This window comes from Schistocerca piceifrons, chromosome 7, assembly GCF_021461385.2.
Source record: "Schistocerca piceifrons isolate TAMUIC-IGC-003096 chromosome 7, iqSchPice1.1, whole genome shotgun sequence".
NCBI classification, from domain to species: Eukaryota; Metazoa; Arthropoda; class Insecta; order Orthoptera; family Acrididae; genus Schistocerca; species Schistocerca piceifrons.
Genome location: NC_060144.1, coordinates 239,026,844 through 239,042,381, shown reverse-complemented (window position 1 = coordinate 239,042,381; position 15,538 = coordinate 239,026,844).

Genomic DNA, 15,538 nt, shown 5'->3' with positions numbered 1-15,538 from the left:
CATGAAGCAAATACCGTCCGCACTAGCGGAATATTACGTGATACCACCTACTTACACGTTTGTGACTAATACAGCGCCATCTATCACAAAGCGAAAAAAGTGGTCCAACTAAAACATTCATATTTCTTTACGTACTACACGAATATGTAATAAAAATGGGGTTCCTATTTAAAAAAACGCAGCTGATATCTTTTTAACCTAAGTTAGCGCCATCTAGCTGACCAACCATAGCGCCATCTGGTTTCCCCCTAAAAGCTAGACGAGTTTCGTTCTTTTTAGTATTTCGTTTGATGCTTATTTCTTGAGATATTTGGCCCGGTCACTATCAATGGACCACCCAGTACAACAGTGCTAACGTAAAGAGCAATTTTCTTTGTAGGCTTGGGACTTCTGAAGGTGTTGACAGACTAATGCCGAATGTATGAATAATAATGAATTTTGTTAGCTGCATAGTGGTATGCATGAGGTTCCTGAAATGATTTGCAGTTTTCGGCTTTTATGCGGTGGTACTCAGGTAAATAATTCCTTTCTTCTGACGAAACAATTTTGAAATTGGTCGAAGTTAAAGAGGCAGATGTTATTGATTTACTGACATTCTTTCAACCCTGTAAAAGTAACAGCTAATTTTTCCAAGAATAGGCCAAATACTTTTCATCTCACTTGTATCCTCAGGAGAGTTATTTGTTTTTTGTAGAAGTTATGAACAACTTACTTTACTTTTCCCAGAATTCAGCTTATAATTATCTCTTGTAGTTGTAGGATTGCCACGAGTTCAGTAATCACTCCGTTACTTTCAAGTTACCTTGTTTCTCATGACGGCAATGTGCATTGCTAATTATTATCCTGATATCTAATATGAGGATAATAGCGGCAAAGTGCTTAAGAGCTGTCAGATACTGTAATTACTCTGCCATTGCTTGGTCTCACGTAATTACCGACAAACCAGTTAGCGAGTTTAGATCAAAGTGACCGTACGCTTCTGAGATAGTGTTTGAAACTCTGAGCGCTATTAACTCTGTCATAGAAGCATTTTCCACATTGAGTCCGTGTATCAAATCTCCAGACTCTTTACGGGGCATGTAATGAGTTCATGAAGCTGTCATATATATCAGAGTTATAAGCCACGGAATTGTTAATTGTTTCCCCTGTTGATTATTAATTACCCAGCTGAGAGTAAGTGGATAAAACGTTGCAGATAAATGTTTCTGACGGTTTTATATTTTCAACATTTTCCTGGAATAGCTTCAAAATTGCTTACGAATTAATCTTATATATTTTTTAGACTCAATGTTCTTTGTTCATATGATAATAAGCCCTAATCACCAAGTTTCAGAGAAACACTCGCCAAATGCGCATTCTGATCTCAAATGTTAGTAACAGTGATCATAAGCGTTTCTAACCTAGTGAAGGTAACCCCATCTTCAATAGGTTTGTCTGTTAACTACTGCAAATACTTCTCAATGTTGCACTGATAATAGTCCTGAATTCCTTGAAGTGTTATGTTCGCTTTATGTACGCAAATATTTGAGGGTGATGCTCTTCATTGCAGTACTAATCCTAAATCCAGGACTGTTGTGCTGGTGCATTTGCCACTTCGGAAGCGAACGAATCATTTTGTACATTCTTTGTTTCATTAGTCGACCAAGTGAATTCAGATGTCAAACAGATCATGCGTTTTATCTCACACTTACACATTCGCACTTCCCTTAAGAACATGACAGTAATATATACATTCGAAACTGATTTCACATCGTCTGTGTCCTTAGCAATGATCACCAAATTTTCTAACCCGACAACTAAAGTTAGTTGCTCTAATATTCAGGACAAGAATTACGACTTTTGTTTCTAAATATTTTGTAGTTCTCAAACTATTTGTAGTAAATAACTTTCTTGGCAGTCACACTGTAGCATGTGACACCCTATCGGTTTCTCATCAGTGACATTAACCTGCTTCATTAATTGTTGCCGCGCGGAGTGGCCGCACCGTTTAAGGCGCCATGTCACGAATTGAGGGGCCCCTCCCGCCGGAGGTTCGAATCCTACCTCTGGCATGGGTGTGTGTTGTTCTTTGCTTAAGTTAGTTTAAGTAATACGTAAGTCTAGGGACCGAAGGCCTCAGCAGTTTGGTCCCTTAGGAATTCACACACATTTGACATACATTGTTCCCCACTCCTCATTTTCTCTCAGTTGCGTTAATCGTCCACGACACATCTGAATCTCTGACAATTCACAGTATCAGCTTTCTTTTCGCAGGCTTGTAATCCAATCATTCTTGTATTTATTTCATCTGTCCATTTTACTAGAACCTACGCTCTTCGTCATTTGTCATTTACCTTCTTTACACATGCACAGCTGTTGCTCTGAAATTATCGAACCTCTAATGTCAAACGGGTTAAACCAATGAAAGTCACCTATATCAGGGCTTCATTTCACCCGGAACGGAGTTCCAGTTTTCCCCAGGGAATTGTTTTTTGTTCACTGGGACAAGTAAGCATGGGAGATTTAAAACAGTACACGTGTATTAAATTAAAACGTAACTATAGCACGCTGCAGCACCACTACCAGTGTACGTGATAATGTGTGACCAATGTGAGGCGAATGGCGGAGGCGCGGAGGCTAGGTACTGTGTGTGTGTGTGTGTGTGTGTGTGTGTGTGTGTGTGTGCGTGTCCTTGTTGGTGTACCGTACGCAGTTTCGTTTCGAAGTTGTCATCAGCATATATCGCTTTTCTCTGTGACGTGCTTTCGGCACGAAATCTTGTTTCTTCCGTTTTGCTATTTATGCCGTAGTTGCTGATCGACTGCACTCAGGGCTCAGGCATGGCTAAAAGTAGGCAGACTTTCGATGTGATAGGTAAACGTCGTTCACCTCACGTATCTTTACCCACAGTGTTAATGACTTTTTCCTATTTCCATGCCCCCCCGCACCCTTGTGGAAACAATGCTAAACTCTAAGAAATGGAATTATGTGATTTTTATTGCTGGGGGGAGGGAAAGGGGGTGTTGCATGGTGCAAAAAACTTTAGACATTAAGGACTGGTCCCGTAGCTAGATCACCTGCTCCCCCTCTTACTTCGAGACGAATACCTTGCTTAACTTAGTGGAGATATTATCATATGCATAACGTACATCGCATAATTTAATTATCCACTTAGAGACCTCATAACACCACAACTCTGTGAATGATCATACATTTTCTACGTTTTTTACGAAGTCTGTTTTATTAGTTGTGCTGAATATTGTTCTTGTAAATATGTTGTCAAGTAGCAAATGCTATTTGTTATTTAAGAAAGAGAATACGCTTGGAATGTTAACATTTTGTAAGTAGACACGCTGGCTTAGTCAGGAAAAATCTATTATCTAAGGGTGTAATAAAATGTAAATCCATTATCGCTGTGCGTGCGAGCGCACCAAAATAGTAACGGTTCGGGGTCTCGAGGAGGTGACTGGTGTCGTTGGTTGTCGTTGGTGTGGGTATGCAAAATTGCGGAGGTAAAAAAGGTCTGTTTACGAAGTGCGGAGCAGTGAAAACTGAAATGATGGTTTCAGTGGATGTTTAATATAGGCACGTTATGTGTATGGCATTTATTGGTCACAGTACGAATGCACCAAGAGTAATTTACATGACATAAAGAGTACTGTGGGCCCTGGTTATTGACTACGATATAGTAAGAAGATCAACCTGTGCTCTATTTTAACGCCAAATGAAGCCACTCGACAAACCAACGGCGTCGTGAAGTGAAGTAATATCTAGACTTTCTACAACTAGAAGTGTAATAGGCTGACCACAGTAGTTGGAATTTTATTTCTTAAATAGCTTTGTTTTCGCGCGTATTGTCACGTAAATAATTTTCCTAAGTCGTTATCCAACTAGTATCCATCCCATCCCTTTGTATGAACCAAGATAATCAGAAAATGAATTGAAAAAGAAGTGAAGATTAATTTATTAGATAATCAAAACATAATTATGCCAACTTTTGGGCAATTAGGTAGTAATGAAATCCTTAGCTGTAGTACGAGTAATGTCAGAAATAGAATGATGCAAAGGCCACTATTAATTCATTTGCTAAAAATACAGTAAGTTTAATAACAAAAAATTGGTAGTAAAACTTTACGTAACTTGGACACTGGACTCCACTGTCAAAGCACAGTTCTAATTTATAGCTTGTGGGATAATTTACAACTTTTGTTACAAAACTACCAGAGCAATTGCTAGGTAATGACAGTCCTTACCAATCTTTCTGCTTGCTAGAATTACGACAGTCAGTATTACGGTGAGGAACCCAACAAAAAGTTTCCATCCACAGCCGGTAAACAATCTTACTTTAACTGATCTTTGAAATTTACGTAATATGCTGCATTGTTTGCTATTTGATTATTATCTGACAACTGTGACATGCGTGATGTGAAGTACTTGGAAGTAGGCGTTAAGTACTGTTCCTATGTCATGACGCTAATAACTACTCTTACATAAGATTGCTTACGAGTATAAAGTTCACTTTCAATTTAGCTACTCTTATTCCAGTGAGGAACTGGCGACCGTTGGTTATTTTCATTAATGACATAGTTTGAAAACCCATTTTTCCAAATTTTCCACTAACTCCCGCTATTTAAAAGTTAATTTACGAAATAAAAATATATAAAGTTAACCGAACTTTGTTTCTAATTGGCATAGTGAAAGTACTGAGCAGTGGCAATTCGGTTAAGACTTCATATACTTCTCTCGGTTTTGCATTATTCTTCGGAGTAGATGCCTTTTCCCCACAGATCAGAGAATTTATGTACACGGTCATATAGAAAAGCCTAATGAGCCGGAGAGGTTGGAGGGTTACTTATGACCTGCAGAAATTTTTGCACATAATTTCAAATGTTTGAGGTGCATTTTCTCACTGGCAACCCGCTCAGAATGATGGAAGGAAAAAGCTTACGGTTTATTGTATTTTAGCTCCTCATGCAGTAAGACAGCCAAATCACGAATGATGTTTTAATTTATTACTTCTTCCCTGCTACAACTCATAGTTTAGGAGACAGAGGAGAAAGAAGCTAGTAACGGATGGAAAGAAGCAGACTAACAGAGAGGGAAGGAAGGAGAACAGAAAAGGGAGCAAGAGATGGACAGAAGGAGGGTGGAGAGGAAGGATAGGAGAGAGGATGAAGGAGGTGACGGACAGAGAGAGAAGCAAGGAGGACGTGGACAAATGGAAGACTGGTGTAAATATATACTCGGTAAACGCCAAAGACTCAACTTGTTTACTGCAAAAGCCGTAACTTCTGTTCAAATACTTTCTATTTTCAAGTTATACGGCTTATCTGTTAATACCAACGATGTAGACCAAATTGTAAATCATTGTCACCCTTTTATAAAATTATTAGGTCGTCAGCAAAGAGTACAGTATTTAAATGGGTTTCATGGAAGTAATTTCATTCCTGAACTAATTTTTTGTTCCCTTTGTCTAAAGGTGTCATTAATATAATATTAAATAAAGTGGGTGAGACAGTGTTTCCAAAACGTATTACTTCATGAATTTCTATTGGTACTGTTCTCTCTTTTCTTGTATTAATTAAAAGTTTGTTCAAATACAGACATTTTACCACTTGTATACAATGTTAAGGATAACCTTGTCTTCCCATTATATTGCACAGCAATTACCTGTTCACTCTGTCGACGGTTTTTCCAATATCCGCATAAGTAGTATGAGTGTTCAGATTCTGTTCCCGTCTCTTTCCAGTAATCGGCCGCAATATTGTAATATTGCCACTGTGATCGTCGTTTTCTAGGATCACTTTGTTACACCATTAAGGGAGGCTCAGCTATTCTTTTCAGTCAGCTCTCTGTTATTAATTATTTGCGCGTATAATACGTATCAGTCATCAACAGAAATACTCCTCTGTAATTTTGGGAAGCATTTCGTGTTAATTTTTTATAGAGTGAAGTTACTTCTGTCGCTTTCCAAGGGTCAATAATCGTCTTCCATTTACAATATTCATTTAACAAGAGCAACATTCACCGTTCTACCAACAATTCTGCACATTTGATAGGTTTTGCATTAATATTATCATGTTCTGTTCCTTTACTATTCTTCATCTGCGTAAATAATTGCTGTATCGCCTCCAACGCAATGTTGAATCCTTGATATGTTTCAACATCTTAGTCATTATTCTGTTCTGTTTTAGTTAGTTCAATTTTATCATTGTTATTTGCCCATAATCCTCGATTGTGTTTTATCTGAGTTTCTTTGTCTATTACGCCTAATCGTTCAGAATCTTTCTCCGTTTATTACGTTGTTTCAGGTGCTAGTTAGCCATATCTAGTCTACCATGCAGAGCTTTTCAGTGTTTAATATAACTCAATCCAAGGATGCTTGACAATATTCTGTCACTATTTTCCTACACACAAACCTTGAGATGTCAGTCAGTCAGACCTCTGCCAAATGCTGTATATCGATAGAATGTCAACCAAAACATTCGATATAGTTTTCGCTATGCGCTATCGTCCAGGGGAACGTACGTAAACGATGAACAATATGACCTGCGAACTGAGAAAAGCATAAGAGTGAGCATTTGTCGTATGGAGCTCCTTCAGGGAAGTCGGTAGAGCGTTAGTATGACATACCAAGGGTCCTGGATTTCATTCCTTGTGATACTAACGTTTTTACAGTTGTACGTGTGAAACTGTTATACGGTACCAGATGTTCCTAACATGTCAAAGGATTGTTCGTAGTTTACAGATGTATGACGGTGCTGCCACCTAACGGTCAATTATTGTTATTATTATTATTATTATTATTATTATTATTATTATTATTATTATTAATATCTCCTCAGATGTGATGCAATTGTTTCTTTATTCTTCTATTCCGATTGTTTGTTTTTAAACTGTGCACCTATCAATGTACTCTATAGGCTGGCTTCTTTCAAGTAAACGAAGCGAAAGCGCACTGCCAAAAGGGCATTGCTACAAACTCCGAACATCCCTTTTACGTGTCCCGAACATATTGTCCCATACACTGTAGTACAAAAAATGGAAAGAGCAGGCTCGAAACGCGGACTCTCGGTACGATATACGTAAGCTCTACCAACTTCCCCACAGAAGCTCTACACGACAGGCGCTCACAGTTACGCTTTCCTGACAACCGTAGGTCATATGTTGCCCGTTAACGTTTCCGCGGTTTTCCTGGACGAGAGCACACAGCGCAATCTATGTCGTAGTTTTGGTTGGCGCTGTGTCGTTATACAACGTTTGGTACTGATGTGACTGACTGACAGCAGGAGATACGAGTGTTCGCCTAGTTATGTTATTATTAACGCTTAGCTGTCATTTCTTCTGTACTTTGTTGGAGATTAGTTGTCTAAGCTTTTTCTTTAACTTTCACTGCATTTTCTAGACCTTCATTCCACATTTAGACACTCTTTTTGTTAAATTTCGTCTGCTTTCCTAATGTCTCCGTCGCACATTGGATCATACATGCATTTATATTTTTACATCTTGCTTTTTCTATTTTCTGTAAATTTATATTGTAAATAATGCGGTAATTGCTGTTGATATAGGCTTCTTACACTATCTTGTTGCAGGATGTAGACTTCGAATTCTCCATTCCCGAGTTTACTCCTCGTAAGTTTGTTTCCTCCATCTACACTACTTGACAGTTCCTCAGGAGCAAATGCCACATGCTAAGGAACAACTGCCAGCTGCTACAGAACTACCAGAAATTGCTACAGAACACCCGTCCCTTAATACTAAAAGGAAATATAGAGGGCGGAATGTGTTAACTGCAGCAAAGCCGGTGCACGCATTTAACGGTTCATGCAGTACGGAGTATGATCAACGTTACTGTGAAACCGATTATTGCGACATTCCGTGTGGTGCGAGTGGGTTCTTTGGGGGAAGAGACCAAACAGCGAGGTCATCGGTCTCATCGGATTAGGGAAGGACGGGGAAGGATGTCGGCCGTGCCCTTTCAAAGGAATCATCTCGGCATTTGCCTGGAGCGATTTAGTGATATAACAGAAAACCTAAATCAGGACGGCCGGACTCGGGATTGAACCGTCGTCCTCCCGAATCCGAGTCCAGTGTGCAAAACACTGCGCCACCTCGCTCTCTCGTGTGTGGTGCGACAACATGTCCGCAGGACAACATGGCTCGAAGCCGGTCGAAGTCTGAGTAACGAGGCCACAGTAACCTTTCTTTCTCTTCGGAAACGCTGCAGCCCATGGTGGTCTTGGCTTCTTCGACGATTTTCCTCCACATTTCTCGGTCGTTTGCTGTCCTTTTCCACCCCCGGACTCCTGTGCTTGTGAGAGCCAGTATTACGTCGTCAATCCATCTTCTTCTAGGTCTCCCTTTTTCTAGCTGAATGGATCAAACCTTCCATCATTTTCTTTGGAATTCTATCTTCTGCCATTCTCTCTACCTATCCTAGCCATCGTATTCGCTGTGATTTCACATATTTTACTATGTCCTGATATTAATACTTCTAATTCGGCGCTGTAGCGTATTCTCCAGCCTTCTTCCACCCTTACTGGACCATAGACTTTGCACAGTATTTTCCGCTCAAATGTCCTTAGTGCATTTTTGTCATGTTCTGCTAACGTCCATACCTCTGACCAGTATGTAATAAATCGGCGAACTAGGGAGCTATATATCAGTTTTGTTTTTCTTGTAAGAAGTCAGTTTCTGAAAAGTTAAATTGCGAAGTAGGCTCTGTTTTCTGCTTGTATTCTTTCTCTTATAGCCTTTCCAATACTGTTATCATTTTATGAAAGAGGACACTCCTTTGAAGCATTTCCCATCGATGTTTAGGTCTTAGGTGTTCTTCCGGCCTCCGATTTTGACATTTCCACGCATTATTTACCTTGAGGACAATTTTTAATGTTCCTGTTTCCATTATCTGATATGTTTCTTGCCGTGTACTGACATTTCTTCCTACCATACGAATCTCGGCAGCGTATGCGCATATCTGGCTACTTTTTATAAATATGGTGCCTCTTTGTTGATTTTATTTACTACACTATGCAGGGCTATGTTGAATAGGATAGTGGAGAGACTATCACCTTGCTTCACGCCTCTACTAAAGTCAAAACTTAAACTTTTTCTGTTAAAGACCTTTACTTTTGCTTTTTTTTTTTCTCTGTCATTGTCACTCTGATTAGTGTTATTAGTTTCGCACACAAGTCAACGTCTTCTAGTATTCTGTACAGTTCTGGGCAGTTTATGCTGTGAAAGGCTTGCCTGAACTCGATGAATAGGAAATGATATACTATGATTTTCACAGAATTTTTCGATCATTTGTCTTATCACAAACATTTGACGTTGTTCCTCTATCTGGTCGAAAATCACATTGATATTTCTCTAGTATGTCTTCTGCGCGCTTCACTATCCTTTTGTTTAATATATTTGTGAAGATCTTATATCCTGTGCCTAGGAGTGTTATACCTCTATAGTTTTCACGTGCTGTTCTATTCTCTTTCATATAAATGGGGGTTATTGTTCCAGTCTTCCAGTTATCTGGCATAGTTTCCCTTCCACATATCTGTTATTAATGTGTGTAGTTCCTTTATTACAAAAAAATGGCTCTGAGCACTATGGGACTTAACTTCTGAGGTCATCAGTCCCCTAGAACTTAGAACTACTTAATCCTAACTAACCTAAGGACATCACACACATCCATTCCCGAGGCAGGATTCGAATCTGCGACCGTAGCGGTCGCGCGGTTCCAGACTGCAGCGCCTAGAACCACTCGGCCACAGTGGCCGGCTCTTTACTGGAGCATGTCACTATTTTGACTACAGCGTGATAGGACTTTCTTATTTCGGTCTCTTCTTTTAACTCTTCTAGTTCTTGAAATTTCTTCTTAGTCACTCTCTTTTCTTCCTCTTGCACAGCATGTTAACGCTTCTCCTTAGGTCTCTATATTGTTCCGCATTATTTCTCGTTTCTCTCTGTTGCACTGTCATTCTTGTCCTGTTCTTTTCCTCTACTGCTGACCCAGTCTTCGTCAGCTTTTCATTGGCGCTTCTGTTTCTTCTTATGCCAATATCTTCATCTGCAGCATCTTTAATGGCTTTTTCAATCCTGCTCCACCTTTCATCTACTCCTGTTGCAGCCTCTTCATTGTTTAATTTTCTGCTTAGTATTACTTGGTACTTTTTAACTTCATCAGGGATTTTCAATTTGACTGTATTTCAGATCACCTGCTTTCCTGATCTGTTGCCATTTGTTAATGACTGACTTTATCACAAAGTTTTCTGAGTCACAGTTTCGTCCTCTGCTGCTCCTTACATCTATAATTGACTTGGAGTGGCATAAATCGCTGTAACTGGTCAACTCCATCGACTGCAGAAAATACCAAGATGGATCTCTTTGTGTGGGATGCAGGTACGTTTAGTAATCATATTATTCCTTGATGCGGTTTGGCATACGAAGTCTCCATTCTCGATGTTTCCCTCATGAAGTGAATATTTTCCAGAAACTAGATATTGATGGTAATTCCTATTTGTTCATTAAAATTTAGGTACTGCACAATAAACTTTTTGCACGTCTTCTTAGAACTGTTCTTTAATTGTACCCTCTTTTTCCTCTGTTGGTGTATGTGCATTTACTATTGATATATAAGTAAATTTTCCTATTTGGCCTGTACATCCTTTCGTTTATGGATTCTAATCATAATAGGCTTTTCCTAACTTCCCTGGTTATTATAACCCCTGTTCCGAATTGACCTGTTCTTCCTTCAGGTCCTCTACATACTAACGAGTATTCACGTTTTCTACCTGCCATTTCATCGCCATCTTGTTTCCTGTAGCCCTACGCCATCATATTTAAATTCTAAAATTTCAGTCGCTGTTTCTTTCATTTTCCAGGCTGAAACATTGTCCTCACATTCCATGATGTTACTATCAATTCCTTTATCTGTTTCCTTCTGCAGGGTCGTGATATATGTTTTCCATCCGTTTTCGAAGCTTTTGTTGAATTTCCATAATATTAAATTTTTTAACAGTATGGAGTTATTAGCCCCATACCCAACCTCCAACCTGGTGGGCCAAAGGTTCTGTTAGGTCTACTCCTCTAGGTGACTCCCTGTCCTATGTTATGGTACACACATAGTCTGGCCCCTAGTCGAAACCAATGTGGTTTGGGTAACCCCGCCAGCAGCTACGCTACCGCCGACACAGCTCTCGACTTCAACGAAGTACGCAGACCCTCCCAAGGTGGTGTCCACTGGGCAGGTGGCCACAGTAAGGTGTTTGTCCAAATCTGTGCTCTCGCGATTAAGGAAGGCTGCTAAAGGTGGAAATGCTGTGCGAAAGCATGCTGGTGGTTGCAGATAGACCACCACATCGCAAGGGGGTCCATAGATAACCCTAGTGGTGAAAAGGAACGGACTTCTGACTCCGAGACAGATCGCTGCAAACTTTGCAACCGTTACCCTTGTCTCTGCCAGAACCATTCCACAACGATTGAATGTGGGCGTTTTGTGTACTCGGAAGCCTGTTAAAAGCATCCGATTTCAACAACGCCTCCGACGAGAAAGAGTTCTTTGATATATGGAGCATGTTAGTTGGTGCCAGCAACAGTGGTCCACAGTAATGTACTCCAAAGAATAGTTCTTCACTGTAGCGAGTGATTCTGGCCACAGTTAGTGTGCAAACGGAGAGAGAGAGAGAGAGAGAGAGAGAGAGAGAGATGGAGATGGAGATGGAGACGGAGATGGAGATAGTCGGGGTTGGGAACACGTTAAACACCACAGAATCTTCATAAGTGCCATCGGTATGGCCTAGGACTTATGGTGTGGGGAGGTATAATGCACAATAGCCGAACATTGCTTCATAACTTTACGGAAGTTACCGTTATCCTCAGCCTTATTAAAGGGAGATTATTCTGGACCATACCAAGAATAATCCATCTGTTTAGGGGTGCAGTAGGTCCTGTCTCCCTGTTTATGAAAGACAACTCCTGCCTGCCCACACAGGACCACGGAGAGGTCAGACACACTGGAAGGTGAAGATATTGAACTTACGGAAAGACCTGAGTACTCCCCGGATCTGAACGGTATAAAGCATTCTTGAGATGCTCTTGGCGGACGTGATATTCAAAGAATACCCCCTCCACGAACTGTGTAACAACTGAAAACCACCTTCAGAGAGGAGTGGGGCAATATTCCCCCAAGGACTCCTCAACAGTTTGATAGTCAGCTTGAATACCAGGATCAAAATATGCATTATTGCCCAAGAAAGGCATATCCCTTATTGAGAGACAGATATCGACCTTTATGTTGGGGGTTTTACATGTGTCAAAGATGAACTTCATTTATGTCTGCGCCGGCCGATGTGACCGAGTGGTTCTAGGCGCTTCAGTTTGGAACCGAGCGACCGCTACGGTCGCAGGTTAGAATCCTGCCTCGGACATGTATGTGTGTGATGTCCTTAGGTTAGTTAGGTTTAAGTAGTTCTAAGTTCTAGGAGACTGATGACCTCAGATGTTAAGTCCTATAGTGCTCAGAGCCATTTTAACCATTTTATTTGAAAATTTATGTCTACTATCCTACTTTTCCATGCTGTGAAATCGGTGTCATTTTTCGTAAAAAAATGTACCATTCCACCTCTATTATATATGTACCGTTTCTCATGTCGTCATCATTGTCTCTGATTATTCCTGTCCCACAATGTCTCTGTTCCTCAGTAATTATCCAGCAGTGTAGCAATCAGGTTTACTTGGCAATCACCAGAAAAGGATTTGGCTCTATGTCGGTACTCCTATGTTCTCTTGACTATGGCATAGTCAATAACAGACCTACAGCATCTTGCACTCCATGTGAATTTTTGTTCAGTCTTTCTAAAGAAGCTATAGATAATTTTCACATCGTGATGTGCTGCAATCTGCATGGAAAAGCTGTGAGACGACGGGGCCATTTGAATGCACTATTAATAACTTTTCATATGTATTGACCACACTTTCATTTTCCAGCAAACTTTTGCGTTTCGACTTCCGTCATTTTCAAAGGCAGTTTTACGTCAGTCATATGAAAGTGCACTTGTCTCGTGAGCGATCATGTTGACGTGGTGCACTGTATCTAATGAACAATTTTATATGACTTACATAACACTGCCTTTGAAAATGACGCAAAGTCGAAACGCTTAAGGTTGTAGAAAAATAGAAGTGTGGCCAATACATAAGAAAAATTATTAAAAGTGCATTTCGTTTTATGTTGCAAAGTGACGTAGTTCATGTCCATTGTTATTTTTTACCTGCTCTCCAAATGTTTCTACTGTTCCAGGTATCGGAAAATTCATTACACCAATTAAAATTTCCCTTTGTAGTCATATAAACATTCTGGTTTTATTCTACGTAGCTTGAGGGTCTTCGTAGAACACTTCAGTTTCTTCTCTTCTACCTTCTTCACGGGCGTATAGACCTACTGTTGTGAGGTAGGAGGTAGCCTCTCTGTTTTTAGCCTTACTGACACTATTCTTTCATTTATGAAGGTATAGATGTGAATCTTGTTTTTTCATTTGCTGTCTACCAATACTGCTTCCCAAAGTAAACTATTTTATGAAAATTCCGACCTCTGAATTAAACAGACATGGAGACATGGAGTTACGTAGACGCACATGGATGCCTCTAAAAATCGCTGCAATACTTAATGTTTTACGCTGAGTAACACTTTTAAAAAAATTTCGATTTGTAGTATTGGCCAGATGATGTATCGTGACTCCAGTTCATTTTACAGTTTCATACACGTAACTTCTGTTGTGATATTTTACACTAAACACGTGAAATTTCTTGCAATTTTCAAGAAACAGTTCCCCTGAGTCATCCCTTTACCGAACTCAGTTTCCTAATTTCGGTTATAATGTTCACTTATTCCACACTCAAAACGTTCCCACCGTTTTATGAAACAAATTTTTTATTCCAGTTCAACAGCAAACGACTGAGCCAGGTGGTGCCATGGCTGGGTCTCGGTAACTGATAGCTTCTAATTTTCGTTCGATTATTGTAATCTTTCCTTCATTAACTAATTCACTTTCGGCGAAAATACCGATTTCGTGAGATGTCTGGATCGATCCTTTAGTTTCAGTTGTAAAGACTTAATCATCTATTTGATGCCTTTCCCTCACTTTTGCCTTCCTTTCTTCCTTGTGAAGCGGGTACAAATATTTCAGTGGGCTTCTTGTGGTCTTTTACTTGGAAGTTCACTTTTGTACTCGTAACGATTCTAATGAAATCTACACTAGCAGTTAATGTACAATAGTCACCTGAACAATATAGACACCTTTATCCTACCTTCCTTCGCGCTACATGCTACATATTACGGGGTACGTGAATCAAAATGTTTAGCGGTATGAGGATGCGAAAGGCAATGGAAAGCCGATTCTGAAAATGCCACCCATTTCGATCTATCAGCTCTAGTTTGTGAGGTACTGACGATAGCGTTATACATAGCTGTTTCGACGATTTTACTTTTACTTCACCATTTGCAAAATAGCTGTTCGCATATACTAATTGATTTTAACCAAGCTCTACGCGCTTTGTAGTTGCATATGTATTTACTCCGATATTTATTTCTGTTTTTCATGGGCACCAACAGCGCTCCATCGAAAAGAAAATGAATGAAGCATCTTGACGTGTTCTGTTTCATCTGCAGGGGGTATGTGTTTTGTGTCATCTGTAGGGAGTACACGTTCATTCAGCGAAGAAAACCCAAAACTGACCAAAAAAAAAAAAAAAAAAAAAAAATGAACCGTGCTGTGGCTCCCATTGGTGGTGTTGTAGGTTTCCGTCCTCTGTTGGAGGCAGACTGTATCGTTTAGTTGACATGGTTGCGATTGTTTGTATTCTTCTTGTGTTGACTGGCACTACTTGGTTTCGCAAGTTTTGATGTCCGCTGGTGGCAGCAGCGGCTTTATCGATATGTAGTAACTGTGGCCCTATCTTTGGGGTGACGTCGTAGTTCTTCCGGGTCGTGTGAGTGAGCAGTTGCGTTGGTGACTCCGGAGGAGCCAAGAGGGCAGTGCGAGAACACACCAGGACCGCTGGCAGCACACGTGCACTACCAGGTGGAAGGACTGTGGTCGCAAGAGTACACGACTTCGCGTCAACCGGATCCAACAGGCTTTAAGCTGAGTGTATTTTAATCCTAGCAGTGAAACCTCCACCATTGTGAGATTTCACGATTCTCCAGTGACTTGAGTTCGTGTTGCTACCCACAGTGTCGCCCAGACGAAGAGCAGCGAGTGGAGTGCTTGGGGAAGGCGGATCTAAGCAGCTTTCCTCGACTTCTCGTTAATAATTGTGCATTCTATGTGTTACTATTTGTTAAGTTCAACCAGTGATATTTTTCCTGCCTGGTGGCTGCTAACGCTCCAGTGACCTCTCCTGGAGGTTAGTGTATGTAATGCCAGTGAACATTTCCTCGCCTTGCCGCTGCTGTCCGGTAAGGTGTGTAGTTTTGACAGTTCCCTTGATTTCTAGGTCGGTTGGTGTTTCTTCTGCTCTGGTAGTAGTGGTTCCTTCCTCCTTTCGGACGCTCTAAACACAGCATTCT